The sequence below is a fragment of the Macrobrachium nipponense genome, chromosome 13, assembly GCF_015104395.2.
Source record: "Macrobrachium nipponense isolate FS-2020 chromosome 13, ASM1510439v2, whole genome shotgun sequence".
Classification (NCBI taxonomy): domain Eukaryota; kingdom Metazoa; phylum Arthropoda; class Malacostraca; order Decapoda; family Palaemonidae; genus Macrobrachium; species Macrobrachium nipponense.
The window spans coordinates 1,512,191-1,532,988 of record NC_087206.1 but is presented as its reverse complement, the minus strand read 5'-3'; the positions used below and the strand labels follow the sequence as shown (position 1 = coordinate 1,532,988).

Genomic DNA, 20,798 nt, shown 5'->3' with positions numbered 1-20,798 from the left:
CAAATGAAGATGGGAGAAGACACTATTTTTTTTCTCACTACACGAACCACCACCACACCATTTTTTTTTTTTCTTTTGGTAGGAGTAAAAGTTCTGCTGGTGCTGCGTCGGGGGCGGCGGCGGTGCAATGCGCATTCACCACTCTCTCAGGAGCGACTATTTTTAGCGGAGGTGGGTACCTTCTTTTTAACCTATGAGTCATTCGTTAATGCCCATACAATTACCCCTCCTTTTACGAATTGTCATTGACCCGTAGACATCTTTTTTAAAGAAATTGTAAGATTAAAGATGGAGATTTTCGTGTTAAGTGGGGCGAAGCGTTCAAGGTCGTCCACGGCGCTAAAAGCAAAAGACGGAATGGAAGAAGAAGCAGATTCGTGGATTAGTGTCGGTCACCTGCTGCAAAAAAGGGGATAATAGAGATGAATAGACGAATTAAAATAAACGTTTTGAAGTAACATGAAGTAAAGTTAAACTGAATAATGAGTAAAGTAAACAATCAAGGGAATAGAGCTTTGCACCTCATGAATAGTGCATAGTGTGCTCGCAACTGTGTTTGTGGAGTGAGCGCTTAGGAACCCAGGAACCAGTGAGTCATCAGTTATATCCCCCATACGATATACCCACTACGTAATAGTCTACATTCGTAGACATTTAAAAATGCATGATTAAAGTATTGGTCACGCTTTTTGAGGGGGGTGGGGGCAAATTGTTGTTCAAGGTCGACGGCGCTAAAAAGGAAAAGACGGCTTCGTGATTGGTCGACAGGCAATACCCACTTGATTATTTAGTATTCTACATTCGTAAACGTTAAAATAACGTCATAATAAAGTATTATTCATGCGAATCGAGTAGGGGTAAACCGTTGTGCAAGGTCAACGACGCTAAAAGGAAAAGACGGAGTGGAAACAAAAGCACACTCAAGGGCATTATGATGTAAGCAACATGTGTGTAACATGTGGTGTAGGGTTTAAGGATGCAGGTGCCATATGTAGCTACCTATATATATGTCTCTTCTCTGCCAGAGTGTCTCTATATACTGTCGTTTAAAGCGTTCGTTCCTTCTTATAATAAAGCGAGATCTGACAGAAGACGCTCGACACATTGAATGAGAATGATGGCCGTCAATGAACGACAAATTGATAAAACGCACACGTCATTCCCAAACTAACTTGCATGAATGATATTAAACCTTCACATCCAATTATATCTGTCTTTAAGATACGACACGTATTCATATATTACAAGATAAGTCGTCAAACTTACCGAATACAAACGCTTGTAGTGCGTAAAATACGACATACTTCTCTAATAATGATGTGAGAAATGAGATAGAAGCAAAAAGGGTGCGCCGTGATAGCGCTAATGACAATTAGCTGTTGTTGCAGTTGCAAAAGACGCCCTGAACTAATTTAATCAACTATTTTATTAAATGGCACGGGTTTGTCATCGGGTATTTAGCGAGCTGTTATCACAGATGCACTTGACGGTGACCTTGATTCAAGGTCGGAGTTTGAATATGAATATAGAAATCAAAATGCTCAAGTGAGTAATGCGACATTAGATCTTGATAAAGACGACAACGCGTCATCCTGATTGTGGTTGAGCATTGAGATGGACTGCGCTTGCGCTCGCGCTCGCAACAATGCAGTGTATTTGAGTATATTTTATTAATTAACTACGCAAAGGGCAAAGGGTTCATCCACACACACACATACTATATGTATGCTTAAAAAATCACAGTAAGTGACTTCATTAAATAAGCGAATAATACCACGAATAATCCAAGCGCTTTCGTTTTTACTAAGACCTTGTCAAGGCACGAATGAAATACAATTGGAGAGAAAGTTATCAGGTAAACAACAGATCAAAAATACCAGATGGTTAATTGTCAAAAGGGTAAAAGTTAAAGAGATAATCCAGGATTATCGGATATCACACGCTCACAAACCAAAACATAATTTAACCCTAACAGAAACTACAAAGTATCCGTACAGTCCAAAACATGGAAAAACTGAATATATTAATTTTGTTGCTTATATTTATCTACAACTTTTTTCATTATGAATGCGTCAAGTTTAAATAAACCAAGACTTAAATTTAGAACATTTCCATTATTTGACTTGATGAAACAAGATTCAATGCTATTCCTTTTAACTGTGTCATTACATGGGATTAAGGCTCTTGCTTGACTTCAATATAATTGAATCTTGTTTCAACAAGTCAAATAATGGAAATGTTCTAAATTTAAGTCTTGGTTTATTAAACTTGACGCATTCAAAATGAAAAAAAGTTGTAGATAAATATAAGCAACAAAATTAATATATTCAGTTTTTCCATGTTTTGGACTGTACGGATACTTTGTAGTTTCTGTTAGGGTTAAATTATGTTTTGGTTTGTGAGCGTGTGATATCCGATAATCCTGGATTATCTCTTTAACTTTTACCCTTTTGACAATTAACCATCTGGTATTGTTTACCTGATAACTTTCTCTCCAATTGTATTTCATTCGTTCCTTGACAAGGTCTTAGTAAAAACGAAAGCGCTTGGATTTCTGACTATCATTTTCCCGTGGTATTCGCTTATATATATATATAAATATATATATAATATAAATATATATATATATATATATTTAAATCTATTTTAACACTGTGACAAACACGCATAAAAAGGTCAATCACTGTAACATTAGGCCTATACATGCCCAAGCAACACCATAAACCCCATTTTGAATATGATACACATTGCCTTAATATTGTAGGTATAGTTGATACACATCAAAGTGAACGGTATAGGTATACATACCAGAATTAAACCAGAAGTTCAAGGAGACTACCTGACAAAATTAAATTCTTTGACTCTTGGTAGAACTATATATTGCATCCTATACATTCGGGGCTGGGTCCTGCTGAGACATTTATCAGACATCCTATTTGGGTCAAAGTAGCATGATCAATTCCATTTGAAATCGTTTTACGTTCTCGTCAGCGTCCAATATATTAGTACTTTTAAGTCTTTCATGGTCGGCGAAAACAGCATATTTTAGCGTTTATAGAATGAATATTTATCTTGCTTTTCTGTAATTAGTCTTATATAAGTCTAGCTCTGATCAATTGTGATATAGCACTTCAAGACTTTATACTGTATACGGGTAGGCCTATAATGAGTTTGGCGATTGTGATATAATATGACTTATAGCTGTTGCTAACCTGTACCTCTATATATATATATATATATATATATATATATATATATATATATATATATATATATATATATATATATATATATATATATATATATATATATATATATATATATATATATATATATATATATATATATATATATATATATATATATATATATGCTTGAATGATTTTATTTTCTGATGTATTAAGATCATAATGAAACGAGGCGTGCTTTTATTGCAAGTTTCATTGCGAGTTATACTACTTGGAAAAAGTACAGTTAGACCTATCTGGAAACGGAATCGCCTGAAAAACAATTTCGTAATAAATTCTTGATGTTGATACAACTGCCAATAAAAAGTTTATACCATCGCGTGCCAAAACTTTTATATAAAACAATTTACAAGAATCTCCCAGGCAAAAATCAAGAAGCAATGACAGACACAAAATGAAATGTCCTTTCATAAAACCAAATTTTAAAAAGGCTAAAACTAATAAAACGCTATCTTACAAGGCTACAGAATAAATATGAAACTGAAAGTCAACTGTTATATCTTCTATAATAGAATTTGACAGATGGCATTGTAAGGACAAAACGCTTATTCATAATTTTTCTCTGTACCATAATCATCATTCGCGTTGGTTTCTTACTTCCCCTGAGAGAGCATTCAGCGGGCTTTCCGTCAGTGTATAAAGCTTGTTATAAACCACATATTGTGTACTTTATATTTTGTATTTTATGTCTCTAAAGAAACACAAATCGGGTCTCGCCGACCCACTTTTACTCTCTCGCGGGTCGTGACCACATTTCCGTCCGCATGCTGTATATTTATATTCCCTTGACTGTAATAAAAATGTTACGGGCTGCTCTGTGAGCAAGAGCCCGTGCTGACACAAGGTCAGCTAAATCAAAAACAACAGTAATAAAAATCAGTACAGTGCACTTCCAGCCTGCCTCTTTGTCATCCACTCTCACAGCATTAAAGATCTCACTAATTAGCTCCCGTCCATAAAAAAGAGCACATTTACACTATCAAAAGCCAGCGGTTTTTAAAATTAGCATAATAACAAGTATTTCCTCCACTGTTTGACTTTAACTCTGTCGGTCAATTAATCTTCACTCGCTTTTCCTAGCGACTATTTAGACATATAAGACTATATATATATATATATATATATATATATATATATATATATATATATATATATATATATATATATATAGTCTTATATGTCTAAATAGTCGCTAGGAAAAGCGAGTGAAGATTAATTGACCGACAGAGTTAAAGTCAAACAGTGGAGGAAATACTTGTTATTATGCTAATTTTAAAAGCCGCTGGCTTTTGATAGTGTAAATGTGCTCTTTTTTATGGACGGGAGCTAATTAGTGAGATCTTTAATGCCATCTGTCAAATTCTATTATAGATGTGCGCACTCTAGTTCCTTTATTCTTTGCAAAAAATGTCTAATTTCAAGACGGCACAGGGAGATTACAGCAGGTCTCTGTTTTTTTTTTTTTTTATGAAACTGTTCACTCAAAAATTCACAATAGCTTACTAATGGTATAAACAAGATACATACTAAATCCAATCATAACACATTAGTCTCAATATCAAATTAACAATAAACGCTGAAAAAGGCGGGCATTAATGCGACAAGACACATGAAAATCATTCATGCAGATATAATTGACCATTGTTATTGATATCAGTTCCATATCGTTAATCATAGGTATTATTGTCCTGCTGGCTAAGTCATGGGGACTAGTTTTTACTTTGGTTTGATTGTTTATATTTCTGTATGTGTCTTTCTAAATTCACCTGTTTATTTCTGTAAGTCTTTCAAAATTCACCTTGACATTGCAGCTCATTCCACATGGTTGGAGCAACTCTGGTCACGCATGGTAAGCTGACCATCATGGAAGGATGCGCTTGGGTGGAGAGCTTCAACCAACTTGTCTAACAGTGTGACTCACGTTTACCACCTTCATGGTCTAAGGGATGCCAGTCAGAACTAGGCATAAGGTAAATCTTCATGTACTGTGTATCCGTTTCCATTAGCCCGTCAGTGTGACTGTCTTGTGTGCATGATTACCTCATCTTTGCAACTGTTCTCAATGGGAGGAGGAATGCTGGTCAAACTTAATGAAAAGGTGGACTATCATGTATAGATGTTCATAAAAGATTCAGCTGTGTATGTTGCTGCACCATTCCATCCTAAACTTACATGGCTTTATGGATTACAGCTAAATATTGGATAAAGTTCGACCATCAATCATAGACATGCATGAAGGGTGGTCATCTGTTCATTTGTGTCAGCCCGCCTTATCATTAGAGTTCATACATATTCAAAGGGATTTAAAACTTACTTGGTTCAAGGTTAAACCATCTTGCAGAGATCTGCATGAAGGACAGTCTTGCATCTTTGATGGCTCAACCAGGCCAGGTCAAGAAGAGTGCAGAGAATGTGTTGTACATATGTAACAAACAGTGAACTCGCCACACAGTTAATGGGATGTAAATTGAATGTAGAACAAAAGTAGACTATCACAAATAAATCTGTGTTGGGGACTTCTCGTCTACATGGCAGTTTTCCTGTCACACACACGACTTGTCATAGCAGTTACTCGTATAAATAGCCAAAAGGTTTCAGATTATATAAACTGACCATCATGCATTGATATGCACGGAGTTCATTAGTCCATTTGGCTTTCATGCTCATCCTGTAAGCGTAACTTGTCAACATGGTTGATAGGAACATTTTTGGCAAGGACTTTCAAAATGTGCAATTAAAACTCCCAAATTCTTCGGGCATTGTGGGATATGCCTTGTGTACTCATTACAGGCATTTGCTCTGCACATGGGACATTATGTATGAGTATTCTAATGCACTCCATGTTATTCTTGATATAGCTACTCAACTGCTTACTACTGTCTTACTCCTGCTTCTCAGTTGTGTTATCTTCACTTGACACAAACTATCAACCTTTTCTAAGACCTGCTTATCTATATATTTCATGTTTTCATTAGTTTGAAAAGGAGTGGAGACTATTTTAATGTTATTTGTCCTATTCTTAAGGGTAAAAGCTGTTAGCACAGTTCTTTGAGGCTACTGCTCTTGAGGGAATTTTCAGCCTATCTTTTCTTTTCATAAGACTGGAATGGTAATGTCTTGTTAGTTACTGATTTTATGAGATTTTTTGAAGTCTTGTTTATAGTGTACAACACTCTTAATCTCATCAATAGGTCCAGCTCATTAATTTTGTGGTAATGAGTTAATATTGAATAAACCTTTTCAGTTTTTCACCAGTTTCAAGTTTGATTTTTTTTTAGTTTATTGGTGGCAGTCTTATATCCTCACGGAATGAGGAATTCAATAGTTCTGGGTTAGGCTTTTCTTTTCAAATTTGCTTTTTACATTTCTTGAGATATTTATTCTGCCCTGCTGTTACATTGTTTCCTCAAAGGCTAGCTATCATTTTCATGTGTAGTTTCACTCTGTTACTGCTGCATTATGGTCACACCAGTTTTGTGCTGTAATACTGGAATTTTAAGTTGTGTACAAATGAAGATAATGCATTTTCCTTGGGCCTGGCTTGGTGGCTATGATTAAGATCACACATTTGATATGTATTTGTCTCATGATTTGATTTGCAGAATGAACTGTTAAGAAAGCTGTTACTTTGTTGTGCCTATAGTTGATGACGTTTCTACATTAGGTATGTTTTGTAATCTATGACCGAATTTTATGGCATTTTGTTTGTTTTTAGGTATAAGTTTTGCCCTATGAATATATAATTCATGCTGTCATTGAGATGTGATTTCTCTCTAGGCACAGAATGTTTTTGTTGTATCTTATTTGGTCTAGATTTTAGTGTAGTATTTGTTTTATTTATAGTTTCTTCGTCATTCAGTAATACACGCTAGCATACACCTGGCTGACTGCAGATCCCAATTTTCCATAGTAAGGCCATTTTTGAGTTTAACAGTAACAGTCCCTAATAAGGATGTGATTTGTATTTACAAAATTTGATTAAAAAAAAAAAAGTTTTAGGCAGCCGTTCTACCATGTGCTTATGTAAAGTAAAGGATTATGACTAGGAGGATAGTAACCTTGCCCAACTAAAATAAGAGGAAAACATACATTAGTGAAGGATTTTTCATTTTAAAGTACTAATCATGACATCAAAGAAGCCAGCAATAAGAGTGCCTATCAGATAAAAAACTACTGCAGTGTCATTCCAATTTTTTTTTCTTTTAATTAAAACTGGCTTCTACATTTAAACATAGAAGTAATCTGAAGTAATTTATGTTGAACCGTTCCGTTATATTTCTGCATAAACAATTTAAAACAAATTTTAAGGAACAAAAACACATTGCTAGTTTTATTTAGGTATATTCATTAAACTTGGACAGTTGAATGATAACAGAACATAATGGGAATGAAAAAACTTACAAAATATCAGTGCTTTTTCTCAGTCATTTAGCTTGTTAAAGTATGTCACGTTATTTGATATTGAACAGTGGTAAAACAGATTTCCTAAAGGGTAAACAGCTTCTCAGGAATTTCATGCTCCACTGCAAATTTCCTTTGGGGAAAATTGCTCACAGAAATTGTACTTATGTCACTTGCGTAATCCAATTACGTAGTACTTTTGCCAGTGTCAAGTCAAGTGTTTTTATATAAGAGGATATATTGTTACAGTAATCCAATTAGTACTTTTGCCAGTGGCAAGTCAAGTGTATTTATATAACAACAGATAGTTACAATAAAATCTTATTTTATAAAAGTGATTACAGTTCTTAAGGAAACAGGCAAGTTATGCTACATGAACCTGCAATTACATGCAGCAATATCTCTGACAAACCTGTATGGAATACGTATTATATTTTGGTAAGTTTTTTCAAGTAGTGCTATCACTTCTCAATGAAACCAACAAAGTTACATGTAAAATTATTAACAAATCATAATCACAACCAACATTTGCTTTTATTTTCAAGTGACAAATACAGTTATTTCCACAGAGCAGTATTTATGATGGTTACACATCTTATGATTTTTTTTTCTATGTAACCTGCTAAAGTGAACCCTTTGATAGGCATATGAAAAAACCTAGGTGAAATGACTAACTCCTATAAAACTTGTGCATTGAGAAGTCTTACTTTTTCCTGACGTGATGGTTGAAGGATTCTTCTTAAAAAATTTTAACATCCCAGTTTACAGCAGCATTGAAAGTTCTCATTATTTAAAATTTTATTAATATAAAAGACATTTTAAATATGCTAAAAATAAAAAAGGCCTATGATGAAATTTAAAAAGTTTTGAATACTAGAAATTAGGTCAAAATTTACATTTGTTTATTCAGTGTAACGACCAGAATGTACTAAGTCACCTACATGCAGTAGTAGTTCTACGTATTGTATAAAAATAGATGTTTGTACTATATCAAACTACTGCACTATTCCTGTTATTACAATTTGCAAATGAGGACACCTCAAGTAATTTGATGCTAATTAGGTAGTATTGTAGTACATATCTGCATTCTAATGGGAAATGGTCTAAGATATAAAAAACACTTCAAGTTTTTATGAGATTATCATAAAGTTTTTATATTTATGATAATCTGTTGGCAGTATCAGGTGTTCATGTGTATAATATCTTTTTAGTTTTTTTTCTCTAATTCCTGTTTCACATTAATAGTTTTTTTTTTCACAGGTTCACAGTGTTGAACTGTGGTAGTCTTCTGTCAACGTACTCAAATGAAATCTGTTGAATTTACTGACTGAAGAAGTTTTTGGTGGAGAAATTTACTATGAATTTCAAGTGGAGGAAATTTATGCTAAGAATATCAAGTGAAGAAATTCTTGATACAAATCTGAAGTACAGAAAATTCATGCATGATTCCTTCAGATACACAGTACATGGGCCTCATTATAGTATTTGAGTGATATCATAGAGGTAAAACTTATAAGTCACTAATTAGTGACAACTTTATACATTACCAGATCAAAGGATGCTCACTTTGCATTGGGAAAGCCAAATGGTAGATAAATCTGGCAGGGTTGACAATAGCCAGTGCTGTAGCCTCCACTAAAGTGTGACACAATGGACTCAACAAAGATGATGCAAAGAGCTTTGTAACTGTAAATTAACCAATTGTAATGGTAATGCTTCAGCAACTTCCTCCATTTGACAAGACACTGCTGGATAGTCTTGACTGCTAGTTCCAGGAGATTGAGAACTACATGCGGTACATAGAAGCTAGGATAGAGTGACAAATAAATAAAGTCTAAAAAGGCACACTGCCCATTCTTGCAAGTATCATGGCATCCATATGGGTGAGATTGGGATTGAGCTATATTGCAAATTCCCATGTGAAGACTATTTGGATGGTAGAATCTGACAGTTCCTGCTGCAGACAATGGCTATCATGTTACAATCCCCAGGTCCAATTTGGGCAATAGTGGACTCGGCTCCCATACCAACGTGACACAGTTCCTTGACAGTTCAACGTGATAAGGCAAAAGGTTAATCTCCTCACCAATATGAAGAAGGTGTTAGAAGTATAACTGGTCAAAGTCTTACTGGGCCCCCATCAACCTAAACACCTTTAGAAAAAAAATAAAGGATTGAGACTACCATGCCACACCTAGTTTGGCTGAGACTGGTGGATGAATTGCAATGAAATAGTTGGCCAAAAAAACAGGGTAGTGTCAGCAACTTTAGGAGAAGCTACTTCATTGGTACTGGTGGATATGAATGGAATGTGGAAGATGTATCCTTCAGGATCTACACAAAATTGGGTCCCAATTCTGTTTTTATAGGGAAGGAAGTTGGCTGCCAAATTCAGAGGTAGAAATCTATCATTGCCTCCAACACTCAAACTGCTTTGAAAGGTGAAGAGATGACAGCAATTTTGGGAGAAGCTTCTCTAGTGACACTGCTGAATGAGTTGGAGTAGTGTTCTTTAGGATCAACAAGTATATTCATATGAATTTTGTCCCTATCGACAAACAGTATCCTCATTTATCTAAAAGAAAATTTACTGGATGAAACCTTAAGTGATCTTGCAAATAATTTGGATTTTATTATTTTACTGCTGATCACAATGTGGGAAGTATCATCCTTCAAGTGCAACAGCATCTTAAGATTCTCGTCGATTCTTCAGCTTTTGTCTGAAAGGGGCCTAGTAGAAGCAATTTGGCCTCCATCTTCATACCTTCAGAATACGTAAGAGGTGAAAACACTGAGGGAGCTGCTACTTCAACTGTTCTTCCAGATGAATTAGTGTGATAAAAGCATAAATCCTTCATGTTCAACAATGTAACAAAGCCTTTTCGCAGATTGTTCACCAGAGTTAAGTTGTGTCAACTTACATAAATGGCATCCACATTTTCATATTGGTGCAGAAAGGAACTGGATAACATGTCTTTTGATGGCACTGAAATTATTATTAGGGTGAAATTAATCGTGTCTCATTTGCAGCGACAAGAGATTTCCTCATCAATTCTTCGTGATGTTGCAGAAAGGAACTGTGGATACCATGTCATTGATGGCACTGGTAAATCATTTTTAAAGTGAAATCAATTCTGTCTCATTCGCAGCTACAAGAGATTTCCTCATCAATTCTTCGTTGGTCATCTAAAAGTAGTGGCCGAAGAAACCTTGGTGCAGTATTCAAGTTCTATGTAGTTGGCCTTAGACACCCAAATACCATAAGTAAGACGGCCCTCAAAACAGCTACATTAATGGTACTGCAGGAAGAGTTAGAATGCACATCCTTTGGATATAATAGCAGTAGAAGATCTGCCAATTCTCTTAACTCGTTTATTTAATAGATCATCACAAGAAACTTTGCACTGCATGGTTTTTAGTCAAAGTGGGACTCATGAACTGGATGAACGACTGAAATGTTTACCGAATCTGTTCAACAGAATCTGCAGAGTTGGGAGGGCAGTATCTATCCTAGTATGCCTTGGTAAACTGTTTCCCTCATCTTAATTTGCACATCCTTTTGAAACTGTAGTATTCTTCCTGTAGATATGAGAATTTTACTTTAAAAGCAGTATTCATACATATTTAATACGACAGCATTTATTTCTCAGGAATTTGGTAGGCTGAAAGTGTGAACCTCCTATTTTTTTTTTTATATATTTATTTATACCTTGGTATCTTCCTGCCAAGTTTGCCCTGTAGAATTTATAACCAATTTAATAATTCCTGGCAGCAACCACCACAAATGTTTCCATCAAGTCTTGTCTGGATGCCTAATGCTGAACAAATACTGGTGCCTCTTTGCCTGCTTGGCTGATTAAAATTACACTAGATGAAGCAGAATTACTAGAGCAACTCTCAACTATGCAGGAACTTGTTTGCCATCTTGTATCAACAGTACCAGAAATGTTAACGTGCAGATAGCTGCGAGAAATTGTAAAGAAACTTACTTCTCATCTTAATGTTGGCTTGAGAAGTGTCTTTAGTTTACAGTGTTGTCATTATTTATTTGATTTTGGAATTCAGTGCACTCTCGTGTTATTCAGAACTCAAGATCTACAATTATATATTTAGTTAAATAAAAAGTAAAATATATATCTATTTTTTTGCCTAATTTAACATAGTCTTCCTTCAATGTGAAATAATGCTAAAATGAACAGATTATATGTGGTAGCCTTAGCTTACAACAGTACTATCTATGAAAAGATATTACGTACTACTATTTCAGACATTGGATACCTCCCACTGAACTGGGTCAAGTTGTGTTTACTTCTAGTACAACTAAAAAAACCTAGGGGAGTATTATGGTTATCACAAAAACAGCACCATCCATTGAAAAACCAGTCAGTCAACAATGATTATTTCAAAGTTAGCATGTTGCTTCCCTGTATGCAATGCTGATTCAGTCAAATTATGCTACAACTTTAAAAAATTAGTATATCTAGCCCACATGTCATTTATTACAATTTAATTGTCTTTGTTACAGTGTACTTTTATACAATAAATGTACTGATGGAAATAAGGTGAATACTACAATGTACTTGTATACAATGTACTGATGCAAATAAGGTGAAAGTTACAATAATTTAAATGTGCTAATATACCTACATATTTATTCAATCCTCAATGCATCACAAAATCCCTTAATCATGACCTTTTCTTCTACTACGTAACTTTTTTGATAAGACTCTTACATGTGCAACTGCATTGCCAATGTGTTGAGCTCTGAGTTATACTGAATAAAAGCAAAATGTTTGAGTACATTCTACCATTCCAAATTTCATGCTTTATACATTTCACCGCTGATACAAAACAGAATGAGGGATAGATTCAGTGTTTAGCAATGTAATATGAGGGATAGATTCAGTGTTTAGCAATGTAATTATTAAAAATTACTATCATGAAGAATTGTCCTTCTAAAAGAGGGCACTCCCAGAGTAATGATAGCACTACTGAAATACTGTACATTAATCTGACCCATACTGTATATATACATAGAAGAGGTTACCTACTGTTCCTATTTTTCATTTATTTATATTAAGAACTGGTTCTCCTGAACAATTGTAAACTGTTTTACCCTCTATAAGCTCTTGCTAACAAGAGAGCTTTTCCAAGATAACCGAATTTTAACAATAGTAAACACTAACATTGTGATTCAAATACTACCTGCTGAAATTTCCAATTAAAAGGCAATAAAAAAATTACCCTGAACACTTTTAGCACTGCTATGTAATATGCAATATGCTAGCAGTCTCATTACATATATATATTTGACCATCCTTATATTAGAGTTAACAGTTTTTAACTCAGCGGTGGTCTGGTTAGACTACCTAATAATTATCGTAATCATTGTTTGTGTGTGTACATATCTCTTATGATAAGAAGGCATTGAAGATTATACATTAAAAACAAGTACATATACATAAAGCTTTGGTAACAGCTACAATAAACATTAACATGGATAACTGGAATATATACATATAGGTTTTAGGCAGAAACTTCCCGATATCTCTAACACTAGTCGTGTAGCAATATTGGTGTTCACTAACACAACAGATTCCCTTACATATACAGTGAAGTAACAGCAACAATAACCACATTGCTCTAGAGTATGGAACACATTAATATATCATCTTGCTTGTTTTCCTTCTCATTCACAAACGAGCTGATGTGAGCCACAGGCAATCCCCCTACCACCATGAAACTTATAAACATATAGTATAACAACATCTAATTTATAGTCTGAAGAATAAACATACTATTGCCTAACCTGTCCTGATCAAAATGTCATTCATGCTAAGAAATAAGGGATTGACTACCAAGATTACCTGTGTACCCATAAACTAGAATTTTTGTGAACAAATTAATTCTTGTACAAAAGAGTAAATGTTCAATTGCACAAATCTCTTTCCAAGTAGTACGCTGCTATATTGAAACCTGTTTCTAACATAGCATGCATAACCAAAACACACTGGAGTTGATAAAAACATCTGAAATTATACTATGAAAATATGGTACAGCATATATATTTACAACATCCTTTACTGTTCATGTAAAGCCATTCCAACTGTTTTGCCAACTGCTATAAAGCTTAATTCCAAAATATAAACTAATCTTTATTTCATTGATACATGCCTCTCTCTATATTACGTTCACTGTTAATGAAAAATAGGACAGTGTCTTCATAAATATTTCAGCCACTAGAGGGAGCCCCCTCTCTTCACTGCATCCATGATTGCTGTTACATGTTTACACAACATTAAGCTAGGTAGTACGGGTAAATCCCGTCTGTGCAATGTGAGGGAACTTGGTATACTATGGACAGTACTAAAAGAAATAGTGGTCAAATTATGTAGATGGTCATCAATTCGACCCATGCCTTCTTTTAATATAAAAACATTAAATGTGGGGTTGTAAATTGGACATGCCTGCTCTCTTTACTTAAAGGATGGATAAGTGAATTTCATGTGAAATTAAAATTCAAGGTAATGCAGAGCTGAAGAGGTAGTATAAAATAAGACTAGAAAACTACAAAGCTTGTACATATTGGACAATATATTCACATGTATACAGGCAACCTGGTGTCCATTTTGACTTACAACAATACTCATACAATAAGATAAGGCTCACAGAGTGCTGTTAGCCCCCGGCTGCACTACTTCAGTCATTTTATTTTAAATTTTTTTCCAGTGATTATTTCTTACCACAGTCAGGGACAGATCCTTTAGGCTATGCCTACAAGAGCCTACAAATGACTTGGTGTCCGTTTTCATTAAGAATTATTGTAAATTAGTATTTCCAGTTAAGTACCTGGAATGTGACTCTTCAAAACTAGAGACAATGTCTGCTGTAGCCTGATACTAAGTTAAAAACTAGACAAAGATATATCGTTCTTTGACTTAAAAAGTGAGACATGAAGAGGAAAGATCATTTAAAAGATCAGCAACTACACTGTCGACAACGTATCCAGCCACAAATTTAGTGAATTATTATTGTCAGTTAAAGGAAAACAATGATCCATACTGTGAGGCCCTCTTAGGGCTTGCCCAAATCACGAAAGGTGAAAACTAGAGGAGGGTAAAGCTACCAGTTTAGCTGAAGCAGGGCTGCTTTGATGATGCAGGGCGTGAAGGGCTCCCTATAGCAACAATGATTGTAAGTGACATAAGCTCTTGTCTGATGGTCAAACTGCAACCATTAATACATTAATAAAAATAAAAGAGCTTTGTTCTCATTTTGCAATTATAATTCATGTACAATTGAAAAATCACATATGTAATAATATTATAAGATTGTGCTTAAGTGTCTTTTGCTGAACAAGTAACAAAACCTATTGGCAAACCATAAAACCACTTTATGCTCTACTGAGTGTTGACAAGAAAGAGTAATCTCCACAACTCTTTGAAATATTGTAACATGCACTAAACAAATTGAAATGGATTTACATAATGCTATAAAAACTACATCCTAGACATACAGGAAGTATAAAATGTGACATAAATGATCTTATTCATATACATATCACTAGAAATATAATACTGTTGGTTTACCATGTAACACAAAATTCCCAGTACGTAATCTAAAAACTACAGATAAAACATACAGACTGGAGTCCAAATAAATAACTACAAAAAAATTTAATATTGGACATAAAAACTTGAGATTGTGATGAATCTCAAGTGCACTGCTGTTCAAAACAAACTAAACCAGAATAATGGTTTAACCACTTAAAAGAGTTCATTAGCAAAATAAATGAAATTGAAAACAATTTCATTTGCAGAGCAATTTTTATAGTTCACAAAAAAACAGTGGAAGATAAGCAAGACATCCCTCAGTATGAAAGCCCTATCTCGCCTGCTGTAGCTCTCAGTGCTTTTATCTATCAATAAATTACTGCAAGACATGGTGATTTAGAAGGAATGGCTGCACTACTAAAATTATTTCCTATAAGTCCTTGTAGTAGTGATGTTTTAAACCTAAAGTTATCAATGGATATGAAGCCACATCATCTCTGTATCGCCAAAGAGCCTGGTGAAGTGGAAGTAAAAACCACGTCCTTTCACCACTCTTCATGATATCAAGGCTGGGCATGGCTTGATTTAAATCCAGAGGATCCAAGAATGATATACTTCATTTTAATTAATGGCCTCTTTAGTTTCCTCCCGTCCTTCCCATAAGCAAACAGGTAATTCTGACTATTAAACTCTGTCACTCTTTCTCACTGGATGCTAATTCTTGATCTCATTTAATCAATAGTTTATGGACTAGGGACTATTCATATGGTATTACACATCACATTACTGTGGTAACACATGATAGAAAAAAGTACAAACCATAAGAAAATTGTAACCTGCATGGATCAGGTTAAAAGATTGACAGCTACAGCAAGGAGACACTGGGCACAACCTAAGATGAAATGTTTTACCCATCTTTTAGTAAAGGACTTGGACCACTAACAACTTGGACTCCACCTAGAATTGCAATGAAGACAACAAAAGCAGTAATTCATTTATCTGCATGAACACAAACCATGAAAGAACACCATCTCCTAGCCAACAAAAGGCTATGAGATACTAATTATTTTTCCCAAATAAAATGCTACATCATGGCTAAGGATACTAAAAATAAGGATACTAAATATATAACTGAGAGAAAATACAAAATTCCAGATACTGTAAAACTTATAACTTCAGTCATTGGACACAAGCAAATAAGCCAATACAAATGTATTCTAGAAATTTCTTGCAATGTCAGTGCCTTTCCTACTAACAGAACACTCAACAAAACTGCATTTTCTTTAAATGCTAGAATTTCACTAACCAACAATAAGTGATCTACACACCAAGATTATTTCTTAGTGCAAAATCCCACAACAATACACAGACTACTCAAAAAAAATTTCTACACCAACAAAATTATCACATTCTCTATTTGTAGCAATAGCTGCGTTACTCTTGTGCACTAGAAATTAACAAAAGTGTATTTCAATATTTTGGTAAGCTAGCTCCATCCACAACAGTCTGTAAATGTTTGTGCCTGTATTGTTAAATAAGCTAAATATGGTTGCCACTTGGATATCCATTAATTCCAAACCCATATTCTTCAATTTTTCACGTATACACATTGGGAGTAAATATGGTTGCCACTTGGATATCCATTAATTCCAAACCCATATTCTTCAATTTTTCAAGTATAAACATTGGGAGTAAACTAACTGAAATCTCAGAATGGTTTAACACCTAAAACTATCCTGGCTGGAAATGTTAACTACACCATCACAAAATATTTCTGTCAAATTTACTATCCAAAGCAACTCTGGCATGAGTAGTAGTATAAATTTTAAATGATGTCAACATATTCCCTTGTACTATTCCCTATTAGACCGTACACTATTCTACATACCTGCACTATTTCGGCACAACTTGCAGCTCTTAAAAAGGTTATCTATTGCTAATAAATAATGTAAGGTCAATACCACCCTTTCATGTTCTAACACCTTTTTCTAAACCTCTTACTGTCATTATTACAACACACACAATCTTCAGCCAATGTCATACAAGTAATATATGTATGTGATAATTACCGCATTAATATCACACTAAATACTGCAGGAATTCTGTTAAAAATATAAAACTTTAAACTAAAGAAAGAATTTCAGTGGACAGAGCTTACTTTCCAAGACATATCAATTTGACTTCACTACATGAAATCAGTGATAACTGCTCTACACTATTCTGATGACATTTCATATTCAATCAAGAAGAATAGCATCTCCAAGCTAAATCAAGTCTACAGGAATGTGCTGTCCATAAAAAAACAATGAAAAAAAAAGCAAATGAGAAGTAGACTCCTTATAACTATTCTTCAAAATTATCAAATTCTCTAGTCATGAGAAAGTATTGTGACTCCTGAAGAAATACTACTTGTACTTGCATGTATAAAAGCTGGCAAACATGCATAAATTGTCCCTCTTTCTGAGGGACATGAAACCTTAGTCTGCAAGAACATGGTGATCAAACCTCAAGTTTTTACACACACAAGTTCAAAAACCTTCTGTATGCTGACGGGAGATTTCATTATCATACATAGTCTCCAGAAAATGCAAATTTAATTTGTTGTGCACCACAAAATTTACAAACTTTCCTTAAAAAGCAATTGTATTCACATCAGATTTGAAGACAAAATGTATGCAGTAATAGTAAATATGGATACCATAACTAGGTTTGTAATAATTTCAGTGGGCATTTTTTCTTTAATCACTACCTTGGCAACTTTGCTACATTTTATTCTTCTTAAAATGTCTCATTTCTTTCCTTACTGGCAGTCTTAAAATAACTTTCAAAACCCTACCACTTACAAAATTTCAATCTAACTGTATAAATTTAGACTTATTTATGCTACGAGTTACATTCTATTACTGTTAGCTGTGAGTTATCTTGAATGTTACAGAATAGGCGCCACTACAGGTTCTTCATTAATTATCAGATTTTGTCACCATCCAAAGGCCAGACACTCCGAGCATCCCATCTATTATTACAAGCTATGAGATGCAGATATGTCATATTTGTATAGCATGCAATTCTTTCACTAAAAATCAAAGTTATTTCTCAACGGGACAATCAACCAACAGATCCTTAAAACACATTCAATTATTTCAATTTAATTATACAGTTAGCCCTACAATGCTAGAAGACAGATCAACAGTGAAATCAATCAGTTTAAAAAAAAAAAAATAAGACTAGATCAATTATGCTATTCAGAGCATATCCTTACTACCTAAAGCCAATCAAACTTTTGGATTACTAGCGAAGCTATGATGTTTCAATTGATCCTGAGAAATTACAGGAAAGCAGGTTTACATTTAGGCAAAAAATAAAATGTCTTCTGGCAAGGACACTGAATCTAACAGCCACAGAGGATAGCTTACAAAAGGGTTTGACTAAAACCCACAGTACGAACAATTAAGAGTAAAAAGACAATGCAAAAATCCTGCTGGCAGTTTAACATTTTGAACTGTCACCCTGGTTTCTGTATTCAGCTGTTTATAATACATACTACTAATGAAGAATGTCAAATGGAGAATAAGAGAAAACTGTAGACGTTCTCTAAGAAAATGTGAACATACTAACAACAAAGTAACTGTGAATCGTCTGAAATTAAATGCCAGGCACACTTTAAGTGAAATGATTTTGGATCAATGCTAATAGGATGTGATTAGAACAAGGCTAGTTGGATGGTACAGAGGAACTGGACGGTTAAAGTTACATGAAGCAGAGCAAAACCTACGAAGTGCATGAGCTCTAAAGTTCGTAAACAGGTTCTGATATAACCTACAATCTCAGAACAGCAAGATATTTCAAAACTTTCTGGTAGGGTATAAAATATACATATACAGATAATTACAAGACTAAATTGGTAGGTTTGGAGACTTAATGGTCATCTTTTTCTGATCAATTTTCTTTTACATGTACCCAGCAAAGTATTTTTTAGGACTGAGCATAAATATATATATGAGAGTGAGCTATACTTTTCCTTCATCTTCCTGCCCTCTAAGTATGAAATCCTATTGCTATTCTTACTTCAATGAATACCTCTCTTGAGCTCAATATAAGGAGGAATACTAAAAGAAAGGTTATACAGGAGTGTGTAAGATTAACATACAACATATTTACTAGTGTTAGGTGCAAAAGTAAGAGTTGATAGATAGGGAACATACCAATATGGTCCACAGCTTTATTTAAGTAGGAGGCTACAAAGCCCCAAAATTGGCACCTGACAGCCAAGAGTTTGTATGACAATCACTGTATGAAGTGGATGAACCTGCCACTGAAATGTTGCTGCGTCTCACCAGAGTGCAAATGCGGTAATAAAGAACTGAAGGTAATGAGGATGGAATCCATGAAATGACCTGCCTAGCTGCCATCATATGCCACATCAAGAGAGTAGAGCAACACATGAAAGCCACCTTGGGATAAAAAAAGAAGAAGCAACAGTTGACAGGTCAAGTTCTGTGAAAAAACTTCAAGGTCTTTGGTAACAACAAGGTTCTCTTGCCTAATGGATAATGGGATACTTGTGGTCAACAGCTTTAGCCAGATGGGATTACTGGCGATTAGTTTTATTGGCTTTTAAGTATGTATCCAAAAGAATAAAGGTGTAAGGACTGAAATCAAAATTATCTGGTTAAAAATACAGCTTAAATTGCCCGGGACAGAGACTTGAATGTAATTTCCCACAAAGCGTATTGTACAAGGACCTGACATCATCATGAACTTGTTGCTCTTAAGTCTGGAACAGCAAAGGCTCAATGAAAAACAAGCCACTGACAAATTAAGAATATAAGAGTTACTAACTAAGAGAATAAGAGTGAGACCTTATGTTGAAGGAAAATACAATGATTTCCCACCCCCCTTCAAAGTTTATAACCAATGGATAATGTCACAGAATGAAGAAAAGTACAGTCAAGGCCATAAGATCAATATGACATGGGCCTCGGAACTATTTCAATATTCTGCACCCAAAATAGGATCTGCAATTTTCTACCTGAAAAAGGTACTTAACTTAGCAGCTCCTGGCTGCTTAATCAAGCAAGTGTGACTGCACTGCCTGTCAACATTCTTACTACTCTCCTCTGCAGGTACTGCTTACAGCAGACAGTACAAAATTTTTTCAGCTCCATTCCTTAGGAGTAAAGCAAACAGTACTAAATGTTTCCTGTAATTCCCTTTAGGCCTGAACTGCATTGTTCTCAGGCCTTCATTTTTGTCCATTCCCATTTGGCTCTTCCCACCCAGCTGTCTACTTGCATTTACTTTACTCCAATTTTCCCCTTGTTGTTTGTTTGTGTTTTGTTTGTATGGTGTTTTTATGTTACATGGAACCAGTAGTAGTTTAGCAATGGGACCAACGGCTTCATGTGACTTCCAAACCACGTTGAGAGTGAACCTCTATCCCCAGAAATACACATCTCTAACCCCTCAATGGAATGCCTGAGAATCGAACTCACGGTCACACCACTGAAGCGCCTTTTTTGCCCTTGTTGGGTAAAATTCTTAGTGAGAGACCTATTTGTGTAGAGGTGACTCACAGGTCTTCTTGAACAATTTTATA

At 34.7% G+C, this 20,798-nt stretch overlaps 1 long non-coding RNA gene across 1 annotated transcript; it reads left to right on the top strand.

Moving 5' to 3' along the window:
• The first annotated feature begins 56 nt into the window (after positions 1-56).
• Positions 57-11,783, top strand: LOC135225590 (uncharacterized). The gene is made up of 3 exons (XR_010317034.1): positions 57-171; positions 5,060-5,218; positions 8,910-11,783. It is a non-coding gene; the product is annotated as an uncharacterized LOC135225590 (long non-coding RNA).
• Positions 11,784-20,798: the final 9,015 nt, after the last annotated feature.